Source organism: Macaca mulatta, chromosome 3 (assembly GCF_049350105.2).
Source record: "Macaca mulatta isolate MMU2019108-1 chromosome 3, T2T-MMU8v2.0, whole genome shotgun sequence".
Taxonomy (NCBI): Eukaryota; Metazoa; Chordata; class Mammalia; order Primates; family Cercopithecidae; genus Macaca; species Macaca mulatta.
The window spans coordinates 99,157,245-99,173,629 of record NC_133408.1 but is presented as its reverse complement, the minus strand read 5'-3'; the positions used below and the strand labels follow the sequence as shown (position 1 = coordinate 99,173,629).

General features: G+C 40.3%; 1 protein-coding gene across 4 annotated transcripts in view; it reads right to left on the bottom strand.

The window, feature by feature from the left end:
- CPVL (carboxypeptidase vitellogenic like) overlaps positions 1–16,385 on the bottom strand; it is a 220,832-nt gene that overhangs the window by 184,874 nt on the left and 19,573 nt on the right. For 2 of the 4 annotated variants that reach the window (XM_028845911.2, XM_015133819.3), the window contains exon 2: positions 6,889–7,011. The gene's annotated coding sequence lies outside the window, so the exon portion shown is untranslated. Of the gene's footprint in view, positions 1–6,888; positions 7,012–15,109; positions 15,515–16,385 lie in introns of those variants that run through there. The other 2 variants (XM_077996978.1, XM_077996975.1) reach the window with 2 other exon arrangements.

The following is a 16,385-nucleotide window of genomic DNA, read 5'->3' as shown; positions in this document are numbered from 1 at the left end:
GAGGGTGCTCTTGAGGAAGACTGGGGCAGGGTAAAAGGCTGGAGAGAGCCCCCCTTTGATGGCACAGGATGCAGGAGGAGGTGGCTGCCCCCACACCTTGATGCTCCTCTCATGGGAGCAAAAGCCTTAATTAAGCTGTCAGGAAGAAGCAGCAAGCCCTTGAGAAGCAAAGCCCTCTGCCTCTGGAGGGGGACCAGCAATCCCGTCTTTCCATATTTTGGTATGCAGGCAGAGATCTGCTTCTGGGGAAAGGATAGAAGCAAAAGCCATCAGCCCCTGAGGAGAGACAGCAAAGCTCTTCGAGGCCTGGAGGCTACACCAGTAGATAGCCAAGGTCTGCTTCTCCTCCCAGAGGGACAGGAACCTGTCCAGACAAGGGACAGGTTGCTCAGCTGATTAGCCACGGGGGCATAAAGCAGGATGGAACATGGTAGAGAGTGGATTTGGAAGGGGTAGAAAGAAAATATCCAGCACAATGATTAAAGAATTTTGAGAGACCAGGTGCAGTGACTCACATCTGTAATCCCAGCACTTTGGGAGGCCGAGGTGGGTGGATCACCTGAGGTCAGGAGTTCAAGATCAGCCTGGCCAACATGGTGAAACCCCGGCTATGCTAAAGATACAAAATTAGCTGGGCATGGTGGCATACGCCTGTAATCCTAGCTACTTGGGAGGCTGAGGCAGGAGCATTGCTTGAACCCGAGAGGTGGAGGTTGCAGTGGGCCGAGATTGCACCATTGCACTCCAGCCTGGGCAAAAAAGAACGAAACTCCATCTTGGGAAAAAAAAAAAAAAAGAATTTTGAGAGTGACACGGGATCAAGAAGCTAGAAGAGAGACACAAAATAACCAAGCAAAATTCTATAAATGAAAAATATAAAAATTGTGTTCATTTCAGTTGATAAGCAGTAGATTAGACAATGATATGGTTTGGCTGTGTCCCCACCCAAATCTCATATTGAATTGTAGCTCCCATAATTCCCGTATGTTGTGGGAGGGACCCAGTGGGAGATTATTCAATCCTTGGGGTGCTTCCCCCATACTGTTCTCATGGCAGTGAATAAGTCTCACGAGATCTGATGATTTGTTTTTGAGACAGGGCCTCTCTCTGTCGCCCAGGCTGGAGTGTAGTGGCACGATCTCGGCTCACTGCAACCTCTGACTTGTGGGTTCAAGTGATTCTCCTGCCTCAGCCTCCTCAGTAGCTGGGATTACAGGCACATGCCACCACGCCTGACTAATTTTTGTATTTTCAGTAAAGAGGGGATTTCACTATATTGGCAAGGCTGGTCTCAAACTCCTGACTTCAGGTTTTCTGCCCACCTCAGCCTCCCAAAGTGCTGGGATGATAGGCATGAGCCACTGCACCCGGCTGAGATCTGATGATTTTATAAGGCATTTCCCCTTTTGCTTGGCTCTCATTCTCTCTCTTGCCTGCCACCATGTAAGACATTCCTTGCTCTTCCATCATGATTGTGAGGCTTCCCCAGCCATAGGGAACTGTGAGTCAATTTTTCCTCTTTCCTTTATAAATTACCAGTCTTGCGTATGTCTTTATTAGCAGCATGAGAACAGACTAATACAGATAAACTGATAGACAGTCAACAGGAAGGACAGTAGTAGAAGATAAGTTTCCCAAGCAGAGCATAGGGAAACAAAAACAAAACAAAACAACAACAACAACAACAACAACAAAAAAAAAAGTGAAAAACATGAAAGAAGGGTTAGGAAGTATTGAGTGAGAAAGTCTAACATATGTCTAATTCACTGACATTTTAGGACAGATTAGGCAATATTCAAAGAGATCATGGCTATTTTCCATAATTGAAAAAAAAGGACCATGACTATTTATTCTGACTACAGAGATCCAGAAGAGAAGTCAAGAAGGCCAATAGGTCCTGAGCAGGATAAATAAAAATAAAGTCACATTTAGATACACTGTAGGAAAGCTTCAGATTCCCCCAAACAGAGAGAAAAAAAGAAAAAAAAATGTCAAAACGAAATAATAACTACATTAATAGTGGACGTCTTATTGGCAAGAAAACATGTCAGAACACAATGGGTTTGTCTTTATTAGTAGTACGTCTCTTCAAATTGCTGAAGGAAATTAACTGTCGGCTTGAATCCTATACAAATCTAACTTTGATTCCAAAGGAAAGACAAAGTAAACACATTTATAGACAAAAATTGAAAGGGATTACTACTAAGACACCCTTACAAAGAAGCTTTAAAAGGATTTTTTTAGGAAGAAAAAAGAATACAGAAGGAAGATCTAATATGCAAGAAAGAATTTTGAGCCAAGAAAATGGGAAACTTCTGTTTAAACCTAAATTAACGTAGACAGTATAAAACAACAAATAATGGCTAACTTCTCATGTTTAAAAAATGAGATTGAGCTGAAATACTAGAAGGAAGAGCATATAAATAGGAAGCCAGGAAGGAAAGGGAAAGCAACTTCGTGCTCTTTGATCACTGGTCAGAATGGTAAGAATACGGATAAACATTAGGCTTGGTTAGCTTATATGTTAAAATGCTTAGGTTAACTTCTAAATGAATAGAAACAGTGTTTATAACTTCCAAATAAATACAGAGAAAATGGGAATAAAAAAATCATTTAATGCAAAAGAAGGCAGGAAAGAGAGGGGAGAAAATATAGAAGGAAGAGACAAATATAAAATAATTTTCTCCATAAGATAAAATATTTTTAGTTTAGTGAACATTGTCTTCTAGCACAGAGACACTAAAAAATTTATTCACTGGGAAACTTATTCCTTTCTAGTCTTCAGATCGCTTAAAGTGATTTATACCTATATAGGAGATCGTTTTTTTCTTTTTTTCTTTCTTTTTTTGTTTTGTTTTGTTCTCTTTTTTTTTTTTTTTTTGAGACAGAGTCTCGCTCTGTCATCCAGGCTGGAGTGCAGTGGTGCTATCTCTGCTCACTGCAACCTCCGCCTCCCGGGTTCAAGCAATTCTCCTGCCTCAATCTCCTGAGTAGCTTGGATTACAGGTGCACATGCCCATGCTGGGCTAATTTTTGTATTTTTAGTAGAGATGGGGTTTCACCATGTTGGCCAGTCTGGTCTCAAACTCCTGACCTCAAGTCATCCACCTGCCTTGGCCTCCCAAAGTGCTGGGATTACAGGTGTGAGCCACCATGCCTGGCCCTTTTTTTTTTTTTTTTTAAACTGACTTTTCCTCTGTCCCCTCATTTTTTTTCTAGCTCTTTTCCTTCTTCCATCTGTTTATCTATCTGTCCACCTACTAATAACTACCTATTTATCTATCTATCTGTCCATTCATCCATCTGTGCAGTCATCCATCCATCCATCCACTTTACTGTCTATACCCCAACCCTCTTTCCTTCTAAACACCTACCCTTATCATTATGCTCCCGCCTATCTATCTGTTCTTTCATTCATTCACTTTATAACCAAAATCTTTTTTTCCAACCCAGACCTCTCTCGAAACCCTGCTACTTGACATCTCCTTAGACATTTCATAGGTGCCTCAAACTTCACATGTCCCAAACACAACCCTTGGTTCCATCCCTACACAAAGTTTCCCTCCCCAAGCCTTCACCATCACAGCAAGTGGCACCATCAACCATTTAACTGCTCAGCTAAAAACCTAGGAGTCACCTTGATGATTGTTTATCTCATGCCTCACATTCCATCATCAGCAAGTGTTGTCAGATTCTACCCTGAGTCTGATGGTGTCTTGCCATCTCTACTGCTACTATCCTCTGTCCACACAATCAGCTTTTCTTTGAAACCACTGGAATAATCACATAGCCACCATGCACCCTGCTCTTCTGACTATCCTTTTCCACAGCTGCCAAAGTGATCTTTTCAGTATGAATCAGAACATGTCATCCCCTTCCTAAAAGCTTCTGTGGCTTCCCATTGTGTCTAGAAATAAACAGAAAATCTCCACTATGACCCACGTGGCTGCTAGGATCTGACATCTACTCAGCCTCTGACCTGGTCTTCCTCTGCATGCCATTTAATTCCTTTGACACCAGCTCCACTGGCCGCCTTTCCTGTTCCTCTAACACACCCAGCTCGTGTCTGACTCAGCCCTTTAGATCTGCTGTTCCCTCCTCCAGACCTGCAAGATCAGGTCTCTGCTGAAATGTCACATCCTCCAAGAGACGTTGCCTGAGCATGCTGTTTTATGTTCATCTGAACACTTATTTTTCAGCATTTGAAGTTATCTTTTTTAAAAAACAGTTCATTGTGCCTCTTGAGGGCAGGGACTTTGTTTATTGTTATATTCTCAGGGTCTATACATATGCCTGGATCATAGTAGGGGCTCAGTTATTGTTTGTTGAGTGACTGTTTGGCATTAATTAATTAATTTCACAACTTAGAGTGGAATTCACCATCTACATTGATATGAAAAATGACTTAAATCCCTATGCTATATCAAATTAAGGCAGATAATCAGCCAATAAAAATGCACTTGCCACAAATTTGACCAATCAAAGGTTAATTACTATGTAAAGAGTTATTACAAACTAATAAAAAGAACACTAACACACCAGTTAAGGGGCATTATAGTCCAGGCAGGACCCCACCTACCAGAGCTAACCAGCATTTGCACCTCCTCAGTCATGGTTTTGAGGTCTCCTGCCTCCTTAGGATTATAGGGGACCCAGCATCTCTCTTGGTGTCAGAAAACAGGAGGTGATCCTCCAATATCATGCAGACACACTTACAGTCCTCATGGACCCTTTGAAAACAGCCCCTCGATTTTCTTTTTGCCAAGCTTGGGCATAAGGCTTATTTGTGTTAGGCCATGCTGCCATCTTGGGAGAACCCTTCAGAAGTCTCCATCCCCTCACACAGCACTGCATGAGAGTGGGCATGGGATGCCATCCTTAAGAACCACCGCATTCCACTCCAAGTCATGAGGAAGAGTGCTCCCTTCACTCTTTGCTAGATCAGTTCTGCCTGCCTTCCCACGCAGTGTCGGCCTTCCTCGGTCAACCTTGTTGAGAAAAGACTCCTGAATGCTCTGCACAGAAACTCGGGCTGAAGTTTTGCACTTTGAGAATTTTTTGACCACTCTCAGATGCTAGAAAACCTAGGAACCCAGACTCAACACAGATTCTTCATGGAGTGAGAAGGAAAGACTGTGACACTTGTCCTAAGTCTCCTTCCTAAGCAAGAACAAGGCAGATGTTAGTAACACGAATGATTATTATTTTGATATATGTCCTTTGCCAAATAGAATTACTCTGATATATGTAAATAAATATTCTCCTTTTTCTAAGTAGAGAAACCATCAATAATTACCAGGTTTTTTATTTCTCAAATTACAAAATACTTAATAACTATTCTATTTTATATCAGTGCAAAACACAGGTAAGAACTGGACATTTGTGGAGGGGCTATATAGCATTCGTTAGGTTCATTTTTTTTTGTTATACTTTGCAAAACTAAGTTAGTGCATGTGAGGATTTATTTATTATTGCAAGCAAATCAACTTAAGTATTACAAACAATCTAATCACTGTCTTATTTTGAAAGCATTAAGATAACTTACATTGCTAAGCATTCTATTGATCTTTTGTTATTTGTCTTGTATTTTCAAATGATTATATTTCCCTGCAAACAGTGGAAATATCAATGAGAAATAAGATGTCCTTTCATCAATGATGTAGATTATTTTGTTTCCAAATATTCACAGATTATGCTTACATATGTTTCGTTATTAATATTCTGAAGTCAGTCTGTTCTCCAATAGTTTTTTTATTAGAAAGGAAAATATTTCACATCAAACATTTTAATAATATTGTGAATCAAATTTAAAATATTTTTAAAATGTGATAAAGTACCAATAGTGACATCTAGGTCGGGCGTGGTGGCTCACGCCTGTAATCCCAACACTTTGGGAGGCTGAGGTGGGTAGATCACGAGGTCAGGAAAGATCAAGACCATCCTAACTAACACGGTGAAACCCTATCTCTACTAAAAATGCAAAAAAATTAGCCAGGCGTTGTAGCACATGGCTGTAGTCCCAGCTACTCAGGAGGTTGAGGCAGGAGAATTGCTTGAACCCAGGAGGCAGAGGTTGCAGTGAGCCAAGATCATGCCACTGCATTCCAGCCTGGGCGACAGAGCAAGACTCCATCTCAAAAAAAAAAAAAAAGGTCATCTAAATTGATATAAAAATGACTTAAATCTGTATAAATCAAAGTAAGGCAAATAATGAGCCAATAAAAATACCTTTGCCACAAATTTGACCAATTAAAGATTATTATGATTACTATATAAAGAGTTATTACAAAATAATAAGAAGAGCACTAACACACTAATTAAGGGGCACTAGAGTCCAAAGATTAAGAGCTCAGGCTCTGGAGTTAGAGCTGGGTTCAAATCCAGGCCCCGTCACATTCTGTGTGATGCTGGACAAGACTCGTATCATCCATCTACCTCTTAAGAGTTCTAATTTCTAATACGGAGATAATAAGCATGACTGCTTGCAATGTAATTGAAAAGAGTAAGTAAGATCATACATGAACAACTCTTGGTGCCAATTACTGTTACTCAGTACTTACTATTATTTTGCCAAAAGATATGAATAGGCAGTTTGCAAAAGAAGAAATACAAATGACTAGTAGACATAAGCAAAAAGTTAATCTCCCTAGTAATCAGTTAGATACAAATGAATACAGCAATGGGAGGCCATTTTTTCCTAGGGAATTTGTGTTTTAAAATATATTCTAGTTCTCGATCATGATATATGTGGTGAGTTCTGGAATGAATATAAATTCAGACACTTTTTTCCAGAAGGCAGCTAGGCAATTTTTATCTAGTGCTTTAAACATTTTCATAGCCTTTGACCAAGGCTTCAGCTATTATTCTACTCCAGCAGGCATTACTCACATTGTAGTTTGAACTGGGGCTCCTGGCAGCAACATTTATGTAGAATACACTGTGTTTGGTGGCTCCTAGCGTTGTGCAGCTGGTGCCCCTGCCACTGATGTGTTTAATTTACAGCAATCAAGCCTAAGAAAATAAACAGAAAGGCACATATAGATTTATGTGTAAGGATGTTGGTCCAAGAGTAATTTAAAAAAAAGCCAAAAACTGTAGAACAACCTAAATTTGAATCAATGGAGGAATAACAACATGAATTATTGTAGATTAATGGAAAGGAATTTTATATTGCCATTAAAAGTCACATTAGAAATCTATAATGACATGGAAAATAATTGTACAAGTTCATTCCAAAAGGAAAGTAGCTTTATTATTGCCTCCAACTAGAAAAGTAAAATGTACTCATTTAAAAAATTACACAATCTAGAAAAACTAAATAAAGTAGACACTAATAATCTTAACATTCCAAAATAGACATTTTTTATATAGGTCCTAACAAACATTTTCCACATGAATGTTCATATTGATATGTAATGTAAACTGCAAAAATCAGGCTGCTAAACTGCTAATTCCCAAGGCGGGGAAAAGTACCAAAGTATTTTTTCATGGTGGAGGGAATATGGATGATTTCTTTTTTGTCTTACTTATCTCTTTTTTTTGCCTCTAACATGTCTACAGTAAGCATGAATTACTTTATAAGCAAAACATCTTAAATAGCATAAATGCTGTAAATGACTTTTTCTTACTTAAATTATGACTATGTCTTTCAGTGCTCTGAAAGACGGAATATTTTTTGAAAAGACAATATTCCTTTTGCAGAATGAGAACTCACACTCATTAATCATTGTGCTGTCTTCCTCTTAAGGAAAACCTGCAAATGCATATGCAAATGAGCTGAACTTCTATTATAAGATGGTGACAGGATGCTCTACAGAAGAGAAGGTAATGATAGAGTTTGAAAAATAGGAATGCAGAAGAAGGTTAGCAGTGGTGGAATCTTTCTATTCAATGCCTTAAAGAGTTGTATTAATCTGATAGTGTTCCACCTACCAATAATGAAATAAGATCATAAGCAGCATTAAAACACAAAAGCTCCTCATTGTGACATGACACACAGAGTGTAGCAGAATAGGGATATGGGGACCCAGATCAAAATGAAAAGGTAGAAAGTTGTAATATTCTTCAGACGTTTTCATAAGTCCTGTCAGATAATCCTATTTAACTACTTGACGAGTTTAGTCTGTATTACCCACATTAAACCTCCTAGGGTATTTTTATCCAATATCACACATTTGGATCAAAACTTTAAAATATCAGCTCAACGTTCAAATACTTTGTCTACACAATTACATACACTCATGCCTAAAAATACAAGTTGAGTAAACCCAATGTCCCTCAAGATCGTTAGCATTTAGCAAAGATTTAATGTCAAAAGAGGGTCTGAAGCATTAAGGTTCTTGAATATAACTGTCCCAAGGAGAATTGGAGGTAGGCTTATAGGAAATTAAATTCCTTGAACAGGATAGAAGAGAATAGAGACAGCATCCTATTGTGTTAATCCCATTTCTGCCCTTTCGTGTGGAAAATCAGGACAGCCTGCTGCCTTTAAATGGCTTGAGAATCCAGAACAAAGATAAACACTCAGCTGGATTCTACATTTCTGAAATTCTATTACAGGAAAGATTCTTGGGTTAGAGAAGGGATATATGAAAACAGCAAAGCATCATCACTGCCCTCCAGAATCTTCCCATTGTATGAGAGAGACAGGTAGGAAGGCAACTGGAAAATATGGCAGACTTTTTTTTTTTTTTTTTTTTTTTTGAGATGGAGTTTTGCTTTTGTTGCCCAGGCTGGAGTGCAATGGGGCAAACTTGGCTCATCGTAACTTCTGCCTCCCGGGATGAAGCAATTCTCCTGCCTCAGCCTCCTGAGGTAACAGGCATGTGCCACCACACCTGGTTAATTTTGTATTTTTAGTAGAGACAGGGTTTCTCCATGTTGGTCAGGCTGGTCTTGAACTCCCGATCTCAGGTGATCTGCCTGCCTTGGCCTCCCAAAGTGCTGGGATTACAGGTGTGAATCACCGTGCTTGGCCTTTTTTTCTTTTTTTTTTTTTTTGAGACAGGGTCTTGCTCTGTCACCCAGGCTGGAGTGAAGTGGCATGATCTCGGCTCACTGCAACTTTCGTCTCTCAGGTTCAACAATTCTCATGCCTCAGCCTCCCAAGTAGCTGGGTTTACAAGTGTGCACCACCACACCTGGCTAACTTTTGTATTTTTAGTAGAGACAGGGTTTCACCATGTTGGGCATGCTGGTCTCAAATTTCTGGCCTCAAGTGCTCTGCTGGTCTCGGCCTCCCAAAGTACTAGGATTACAGGCATGAGCCACCACATCTGGCCCAGAATGTTTTAAGTGCGGAATTGGTGGCATTCTCTAGAGAAAGAGAACCAATAAGAGAAAGATATATAGAAGATATATGTATAGGGTATATGATATATGTAGATTAGATATAGATTAATAGGAGATACATATGTAGTCAGCTCTCCATATTTATAGGTTCCACACCCGTGCATTCAACCAACCAAAAATATTAGAAAAAATGATAAAAATTACAATACAACAATTAAAAATAATACAAATAAAAAGCAATGGAGCATAACAACGAGTTTCATAGCATTTACATAGTATAGGTATTGTAAGTAATCTAGAGATGATTCAAAGTATACAGGAGGCTATGCATAGGTTATCTGCAAATACTACACTATTTTATATAAGACACTTGGGCATGTGCAGATTTTGATATCTGAGGAGGGGTTCTGGATCCAGTCTCCCATGGATACCAAAGGACTACTAACTGTACAGGAGATACAGATAGATGATAGATAGATAGATGGATAGAAGAGATATTCATAGAAGAAATATATATAGGATATATACACACACACACAATCTACATATAAGATATGTAGTGGATATATATGATATATATTTAGGAATATTATATATGGTATATCTCATATCTCATACGTCTATATATCTCATAGATATATATATTTATATGAGAAAATATATGACTATATGAGATATACAGATAGGAGAGATTTAGTGTATGCAATTGGCTGATTATGGAGTGAGTCCCAGATATGCAGGATGACTTGGCATGTAAGAGACCCAGGAGAGCTGATGGTATAGTTCCTGTCAAGATAGCAGGCTGGAACCCCAGGAAGAGCCAATGTTTCAGTTTGAATCTGAAGGCAGGAAAACAGCTGACGATTCATTCCAAAGGCCATGAGGAAAGTTTTCTCTTACTGCCACGGGAGGGTCAGCCTTTTTGTTTTCTCCAGGCCTTCAACTGATGTGATGGGGCCCATCTACATACTGGGGGACAATCTGCGTTACTCAGTGTGCTGATTTAAATGTTAACTTCATCCAAAAACTCACAGAAACACCCAGAAATAATGTTTGACCACATACCTGGGCACCCCACAGCCCAATCGAGTTGATGCATAAAATTAAGCATCACACCTGAGTTAACCACTGTAAACATTGTGGTTTACTTAATTTTTCACCCTTTCAATGTCAGCCCGGAGGAATGGGAGTTTATGTGGATAAGGACGAAAATCTTCGGGTATAAAGAGTCAGCTAAAATACTTTTGCCTCTCTGTTTCTGCCACCGTTGAGAATGGATGGCAAGTGCATTCGTTTGTGATACCACCTCTTTCTGTCCAAGCTGAGGGTTTTATTTTCTTATATTCAGAACACATAAGAAGTTGTGAGATATTTTTTCTCCAAACCAATTTTTCTAGCTGTGGTGTGAAGTATTTCTTAGGCATAAACATCACCTTTCAACCCCATCTGAGCTGAAAATCCCATTTCTAATCTTCTTTATGATTGAGAAATGATAGAGTGGATTTGCTGGAAAACATCTGCCTCACTGACAGCTGGCTGTTCTTGTGGGAGTGACCCTAAAGTAAGTGCCTATTGTTTACGCTTATTCATTGAGAAGTATATTTTAAAGATCATAATATGGACCAAAATTTGAAGAAGAATTGCCCCACATTGACTGAGAAAATTTCATGCTAATGTTAGATTTTATTCTATTTTCTCATATCATGATGTCTGTGGTTACATGATCTTGATAAGAATCTGATTCCTTCTCTTTCCTTCATGACCAGAGACAATCCTGGCAAAATCATGGAGCAACATTAGCGTTTACCATTTCCAGCCAAACTCTTCAACAATATAATCTGTTCTCTGAATCCCATCTTTCTTATCAAACCTTAGCAGCATATCAAAATCACCTGGGAATTATAAAAAACAAAGGCTGATGTTTGTTTTCTACCTTCTGCCACCCTCAGATTCTGATTTGTTTATTCTGGAGTGTGATCTGGGCACTGGGATTTCTAAAAGCCTTCTGAGTGGTTCTCATGTATACCCCAAGTTGCAAACCATCGCCCTAGGACCTTTATTACTCAAAATTATTCACATCACCTCCAAGCTTGTTAGAAATTCAGGGGCCTGCCCTAGAACTGCTGGATGTGAATCTGTGTTTTAGCAAGACCAATATGTAGTTATATTAAAGGTTGTGCAGCCCTGTCCTATGTGTTGGTCCCCCTTGGAATTAAATTCAGCTTTTGGGGATAGGGAAACTCACCCATGTGAAAGTCGTTATTTTATTTAATTCCTTCAGTTCCCCAGAGGTGATTAAATTATAGCAGATGCTCACTGTATTGTTTCAGTAAGTTTAAGAAGTAAAGTTCTCACTATGGAACTCTGAGCAACCGGAAGTTGAACAGGATGGGGTTTTTGATTAGGGAATAATTTTGATCCCTTCCCTGCATTCGGGCAAATGACTTCTTCGTCTCCCTATACTATGCCTGTCCCTGCCAGGGCCCTTGGGGTCAGGAGTACAAGTCCTATGAGCTCCCTGGAACCTGGCCTACCCCAAAGTTTATGTTTTAGGCAAAGAAAAATGACAGTATCATCCTAGGTTCAAATTGAAAGACGTAAGTAGGCCACGCCCGGCCGCTCATGCCTGTACCAGCACTTTGGGAGGCCAAGGTGGGTAGATTACTTGGGCCCAGGAGTCTGAGACAAGCCTGGACAACATTGCAAAACCCTGTCTCCACTAAAAATTTTAAAAAACAGCCACGTGCCTGTAGTCCCAGCTGCTTGGGAGGCTGAGGTGGGAGGATTGATTAAGCCCAGGAGGTTGAGGCTGCAGCAGTGAGCTGTGATTGCGTCACTGTATTCCAGCCTGCGTGACAGAGAGGGAAGGGAAGGGAAGGCAAGGGAAGGGAGGAAGGGAGAGAGGGAGAGAGGGAGAGAGGGAGAGAGGGAGAGAGGGAAGGAGAGAGAGAGAAGGAAGGAAGGAAGGAAAGAAGGGAGGGAAGGAGAGAGAAGGAAGGAAAAATAAAAATAAAAACATGAGTATTCAAGCAAAGAACATGGATTTTAAAGACTTCTCACCTGACTAAAGTCTCAAACAGGAAAATACTTACCATAACAGCAGGCTGAAATTTCAAATAAAAACAAAAGGGTAAGGTTTTTTTTTTTCATTGTATATTGGAATGAATCAGCCAAAGGTGTGTTCAAATTAATGCCTGTAACCTTGATAAATTACTTACCCTCTCTAATTTTTTGTTTTCTTAACCAAAAAGAACAGGGATGATAATATCTATAGCTAGAGTTGTTCAGCATTTTAATTAAGATATTATATAAGTTTTCTAGCCTCAGTTTCCCCAAATGGAAAATGAGGATAACAATTCTCACTTCACGATTGTTATGGGTATATGATAACGTTTACAAAGTGCTCAGCATGATCCTGGCACATAGTAAATGATTATTTAAGGAGAGTGGCTTTTCTATGTCACTAATGGCAGAAAACATCGTGAGAGTGGTCATAATAGTTGCGGCAGTAGCAGTGGTCATGAAATGTTGGTTTCTACTCCTTCATCTTATAGGGGCCAAATTTGGCAGAGAGCTTAAGTAATCTGTCTATACTTTTATTGAAATCTACTTTGAAATTCCACGAGGTTTCTCACCCAATGGGACGGGATAGGGATATGTCCAGATGTAAGACATTATCATCTAGTGGGGTATGTGTGTGTGTATGTGTATGTGTGTGTGTGTGACAGAGAGAACTTGAGAGAGAAAGAGAGAACTTGAGTATGCTCTTTTATATTATACATGCCACTTCCTAAAGATTCTGATGTATGGCCAGGCACGGTGGCTCACACCTGTAATCCCCGCACTTTGGGAGGCCGAGGTGGGCGGATCACCTGAGGTCAGGAGTTCCAGACCAGCCTGGCCAACATGGAGAAACCCTGTCTCTACTAAAAATACAAAAATTAGCCAGGTGTGGTGGTGTAATCCCACCTGTAATCCCAGCTACTTGGGAGGCTGAGGCAGGAGAATCACTTGAACCTGGGAGGCAGGAGCTGAGATTGCACCATTGTACTCCTGCCTGGGCAACAAGAGCAAGACTCCCTCTCAAAAAATAAAAATACAAAATAAAAAAAGATCCTGATGTATTGTCAACATCCACTCTCTCCCCAGGAATCAACACAGTTAAAAACTACCTGCTGTGCAGAATATAATTGAGTGCTAATAACATTACTGTTGGGCATACATTCATTTACATAAATATGAAGTATATTATTGTCTCCATTTTACCTGATGAGGAGACTGAGAATATGAAAGATTATTTGTCCAAAGTCACCAAACTGTCTGTAGCTAAATTAGGATTTGAACTCAGATTTATCTTCAAAGCCCAGGCCTGGCTCATATGTCTTAATATACTCGCATAGAGGTGATGTAACATGGAGGTGATAGGGAGAGATGAAAATTACTTTTGCATCAGACCATAATTCTCACAGATTACTCCAGAGAAGCAGATGTGAGCACGCTATACTTTGCTCTAAGGAACAAAGGCCACCTAGAATTCCTAACTGGACTTCTATGCTTTAGACACTGGATTATATCTATCACTTCATTCGATCATCACCAAGTCTGTAAATAGGGGTTATTAACCCATTTCAGAGATCAAGAATGAAAGATTAAATAATTTGCTCAGGGTCACACAGCTAATAAATGACGAGCTAGGATTGAAGCCCAGGTCTTTTTGACTCCATACGTACATATTAAACTTTGCTGGAATCATTTTTACATGCTCTGTTTTACAGACAATCTGGAATATTTGTAAAAGACCAAAATACGTTTTCTGTATCAGAAGATTGGCTCAGATATTGTGTCTGTTAGCTTTCCTTCAATGCCCATTTACTCTCCCTTTTTTTTTTTAAGAGGATTTCTGTTTTGTTATTGAACGTATAGCTGCTACAGGGAAAGAAATGAAAATATTGATTCAGATTTTCTTGGGGAGTGAAGGCAGAGGACATTCAGAGTACAGTATCTGCTCTGTTCCCTGGGCTGACAAGCTAAAACTGTGGATGAGAAAAAAGGAACTGTCTAGAAATAGGCTTTGAGGCTTGATTTTGGACGTTTTGTTAAAAGCAACAACAACAAAACTGCTGAAAAGAAAGTCGTCACCAGCATGGACAATACCTATAATTCCCAAACAGAAATAATTTCTATAGCTATTTTAAAACTTTGTCCCAGCTGAAATGTAAATGTCACAGGAAGGAGTCGAGGTTGTTTTGTAGGATCCCTCACAGCAAGGGTATAGTTTTCCCTCATGTCTTTTTTTTTTTTTTTTTTTTTTTTTTTTTTTTTTTTTTTTTGAGATAGAGTCTTGCTCTGTCACCAGGCTGGAGTGCAGTGGCGCAATCTCAGCTCATTGCAACCTCCGCCTCCCAGGTTCAAGCGATTCTCAGCCTCCCCAGTAGCTGAGATTACAGGCGCACACCATCATGCCTGGCTAATTTTTATATTTTTAGTAGAGATGGGGTTTCATCATGTTGGCCAGGCTGGTCTCGAACTCCTGACCTCAAATGATCTGCCCACCTCAGCCTCCCAAAGTGCTGGGATTACAGGCATGAGCCACCGCGCCCAGCCAGTTTCCCTCATATCTTTATTCCCCAGCCTCCTATACTCCCTGGCACATAATGAGTGCTTAGTCAACATGACTGAGTGAATTAATGAATGCTTGAATAAACGGACAGGTAGCCGAGAATAAATATATACCGTTATGAAAGCAAATTTTCATAGAAAAAGAGTATAAGGCCTAGGAACCCCCCACCCCCCCAGAAGACAAGAAAAACAAACTCACTCCGTGCTTTTGCCCAGAGCAGGCTTACAGCTGGCTTCGCTTCAGTTTATCCTAGATTTCTCTTAGGACATTGAGGACAGAAAAGATGTTTGTAATCTAAAATGTCAGGGAACAAAGCCAGAGAGTGCAACATGCAGAAGAAAACATATTCAATTAGTTTCTGAATGCTATCCTGTTTTTCTCTTCAAACAGAAAGAAAAACTCTCTCTCTCTTTCTTCTCTCTCTCTCTCTCTCTGCCCTTCCCCCCCACACTCCCCTTCTCCCTCTCTGTCTTTCCAGTCAAAGAGACTGTAGCTGATGGCATGCCTTAAGTGTCTGCATGTGCCGATCTGATCCGCCCAAGCTAAGTGGCCAAATAGGATACTCCAGGCAATACCCCTGAGCCCCGCTGCAGCTCCGTGAGAAAGACGATGCAGGAATACCTGTGCCTGCGTCGTGTGCCGCCACTAGGGGTCCCCAGCAGCAGGCGATGTGAACTGGGAATTGGGTAGTAGAGGCGGCCTCCCTTTGTCTGCACTCCAGGTGTGGACTCCTCTTTGTTCAGAGGCAGGGCCGCTACCTGCGGCGTCTGAGCTGCCTGCTCACTAAGCCATCCTGGGCCGTCTGTGCACCTCCTAAGGAAACAGCGGGTTTCTCAGCTCCTGCCCCTAGTGACGCCTGCCTCAGAAGAGCCAATGTGTTCTCTTTCTCAGGACTAGGTGTCTTTGTATTTGAAATAAGGCTTAAACTACAGAGCGAAATATTTCTCACTACAGCAAAAGAGCATATTGATGTTGAGAAATTGATGGCAAAAGGACCACTTTCAGGGTATGGTTGAGTATTTGCCATAAAATATTTAAAGCTAGTTGACGAATAGCCCCGCTATTCTCCTGTGAATGCCGACCACTAGATTAATCTTGAAAGTAAGGAATACGGTATTTCATTCCGTGTTTAGCACAGGGAAAGGGAATGACCTTCACTAAGCAACACCCCAGAGTGCCTGCAGTGAGGGAGCACAGCCACACTCACCCTGCAGTGCTTTCTTGTCTGCTTTTAAACTTCAAAAGAATGGTGAAACAAAATAAACAAATTACACCACAGTAAGAGCTACCCTGCAAACAATAAATCATGTGAGTTGTAACAGCCGGTGATGGAGGGTGGGGTGGGGATTGCAAATATTTACTCCATCAAAATTTTATTCTTATGTTTCACCGTTTCAGTCTTTTTTGTTCACAGCAAAGGTAGTATCCTTAAATGACCATCAAGTTCTTTTTTTGCTGCCAATGTGTTACTCAA